Source organism: Rutidosis leptorrhynchoides, chromosome 10 (genome assembly GCF_046630445.1).
Source record: "Rutidosis leptorrhynchoides isolate AG116_Rl617_1_P2 chromosome 10, CSIRO_AGI_Rlap_v1, whole genome shotgun sequence".
Taxonomy (NCBI): domain Eukaryota; kingdom Viridiplantae; phylum Streptophyta; class Magnoliopsida; order Asterales; family Asteraceae; genus Rutidosis; species Rutidosis leptorrhynchoides.
Window position 1 is genome coordinate 116,105,093 of NC_092342.1, and position 3,460 is coordinate 116,108,552.

The window sequence follows — 3,460 nt, forward strand, 5'->3', positions numbered from 1 at the left end:
ATAGAGATTTATAATTTGACGTATTTATATTTAACCACATACGCTTAACTGGGTACGGTGGGCGGGATATCTATAAATACTAATAATTATTCATTTGACCAGACACGGGAATGGATTAATAGTCACTGGACTCATTAAAACAGGGGTGGATTACATTCAAGGGTAATTGGTGTAATTGTTAACAAAGTATTAAAACCTTGGATTACACGCAGTCGATAACCTGGTGTATTCATTAAACAAAGTATTAAGACCTTGTTACAGTTCAAATCCCCAATTAGTTGGAATATTTGACTTCGGGTATAAGGTTAATTTAGCGAAGACTCTCGCACTTTATAATTATGACCGATGGACTATTATGGACAAAACCAGATGGACATATCGAATAATCCAGGACAAAGGACAATTAACCCATGGTAATAAATTAAAATCAAAACGTTAAACATCATCATTATGGAAGTTTAAATAATCATAATTCCTTTATTTTATATCTCATCGCACTTTTATTTATCGTCATTTTATTTATCGTACTTTTATTTTATTGCACTTTTAATTATCGTACTTTTATTTTATCGCACTTTTAATTATCGTCATTTACTTTACGCTTTAAATTAAATCTTATTTATATTTAATATTTTACATTAGGTTTTAATTGTGATATTAGGACTTAAAATCGACAAAGCGGTCATTAAATGGTAAAACCCCCCTTTTATAATAATAATAATACTACTTATATATATATATATATATATATATATATATATATATATATATATATACATATATACAAATATAGTTTAAAATAAATATAACGTTAAACTCGATTTATCCCTGTGGAACGAACCGGACTTACTAAAAACTACACTACTTTATGATTAGGTACACTGCCTATAAGTGTTGTAGCAAGGTTTAGGTATATCCATTCAATAAATAAATAAATAACTTGTGTAAAATTGTATCGTATTTAATACTATTTCGTAATAAAATTAATAGTATTTCGTACTACACCTCGCACACATCAAGTATTTTTGGCGCCGCTGCCGGGGAAAGCGAAACACTATAAAAAAAATATTTAGTTTTAATATATTTTTGTAAAAATATAATAAGTTTTAAACATAAAAATACAAAAATATAAAAATTTATATATATATATATATATATATATATATATATATATATATATATATATATATATATATATATATATATATATATATATATCTATTTATTTAAGTGTTTACGTAAAAAGAAAATATATTTTATATAAAGTATAAAATTATTTTTATTAAGTTCTTAAAAATATAATTCTAAATATTACTTATATTAATTTTGTAAAGTTTATAAAATTAAATACATAATCAGAAAAAAAAATAAGTAAAATTGAATTTGGGCCGAATACTGTAGCAGCCCAAAATCTGGCCTGGAACCCGAATCCATGCGATCACATGACTATAACAAATAAACCTCATGCGGTCACATGACTTGAAAAGACAGGTCTGATTAGGGTATTTATAATTATTATTATTATTATTAATTAATTAAAATTAGGGTTAAATTTAATAATAATTAGTTTAGTTTTTAATTTAATTTGTAATATTAAGTTTTATTTAGTTTTATTAATTATAAAATTAATACTTTTATAAAATAATAATATAAAAAATAATATTTTTATAAAAATAAGTAATTTTATCATTTTTGTATTTTTTTTATTTAGTACGTAGTTTATTTTTATCGTTCGTAATTAATTTTAAACTTAGTATCTTGCCGTAGTTATTTTATATTCCTAGATTTTTAAACTTTGCCGTAAAATCCCTTAAGTACTTTTTCTTTAGATTAAGATTTAAGCGCTTTAGAATTTTACGACGTCGCTTATCGCTTTAATATTTAATAGCTTTTAGTGCCCTTCTAAGTAATTGCCAATTTTTCTTTTTGAATTTCATTTTTAGTACCTTTAGATTTAAGACTTTAGTTGCTACTTTTAAGTTTTAAGTTTTAAGTTTTTAGACGCAAGTTTTAATATTTAGTTTTTAGACTTTTAAGTTTCGACGCTTTACTTTCTTTTTATTGTTTTTCGACTTTTTATTTTTCGACGTTTGTTTTTCGACTCTTATTTCTCGACGCTTTTTTTTTTTTTCATTTCTACGCTCTAGTTTTAGGACCTAGAATTTTCTATATTTCCCTTAAATTTTGACGAAAAATTATTTTAAGCGGTTAAATTGATAGACATCCAAAATTTTCTGGTTCGTAGTAATAGTTGGATTTGTTAGTGACGAGTTGTGGGCTTCCGATTTAAAGGGTCCTGGCTACCTGCTGCATCTATTGGCTATTCGAAATGTGGGTAAAATCAGAAAAGTCTATTAATTTAATAACTTTAATAATTTTTATCTTTATAACTAATAGGATATTCAGTGAATGCACCGAGCAAAACGTTCACCACCTTTCATACGTTCACCACCTGTAACCCGATCAAGGCATCTAGCCAATATTGTCGCCATTGATTTTTCTTTAGAATCATCATCTAGTCGACCGAGTATTCCAATTCAAATTTCAGATAATCCATTTTTTGAACCCGACCACACAATTGAGAACCCGTAGGATATTCAAGGACAATTCAGAGATCCTGAACCACTAATCATTCCTCCCAAACCACAAATCATACAACCAGAGATGTCGAGGAAGAAACCATTAAATCAGAATCCTCTAGTGATTCAGATTCAACAAATTCAATCATGAAAAATCAGGAACCTCTAAGTATGGAAGTCCGAATGAGAGCTACACGCACTGGCCAAGGTCATGCCATTACTCAACCAGATATTAATGCGCCAGATTATGAAATCAAAGGACAAATCCTACATATGGTAACTAATAATGCCAATTTAGTGGCATACCAAAAGAAGATCCAAACGAGCATCTTCGAACCTTTAATAGGATTTGTACTCTATTCAAAATCAGAGAAGTTGAGGATGAACAGATCTATCTCATGTTATTTTCCTGGACTTTAATGGGAGAAGCCAAAGATTGGTTAGAATCGTTACTAGAAGGTGCGATTGATACATGGGATGTTTTAGTTGAGAAATTTCTTAAAAGATTCTTTCCGACATCTAAAGCCGTGAGACTTCAAGGAGAAATTGTTACGTTCGCACAAAAGCCAAATGAAACATTATATGAAGCGTGGACAAGATTCGGAAAGTTGTTAAGAGGATGTCCTCAACACGGTTTAGATACTTATCAAATAGTGCAAATATTCTACCAAGGATGCGACGTTGCTACACGAAAAGACATCGACACAACAGCTGGTGGTTCCATTATGAAGAAAACCGCAACTGAAGCTCACAAAATCATTGATAACACAGCATCCCACTTACGTGAGTGGCACCAAGAAAAAGATATTTTTTGTTAATCTAAAGCGGCTAGAGCCGATTCTAGCCATGACTTTGATTCCATTTCCGCATAGTTATATGCT

General features: G+C 28.9%; 1 non-coding gene across 1 annotated transcript; it reads right to left on the bottom strand.

Moving 5' to 3' along the window:
• Positions 1–3,109: 3,109 nt before the first annotated feature.
• LOC139873951 (small nucleolar RNA R71) lies at positions 3,110–3,216 on the bottom strand. The gene has a single exon (XR_011767660.1). It is a non-coding gene; the product is annotated as a small nucleolar RNA R71 (small nucleolar RNA).
• Between the last annotated feature and the right edge of the window lie 244 nt (positions 3,217–3,460).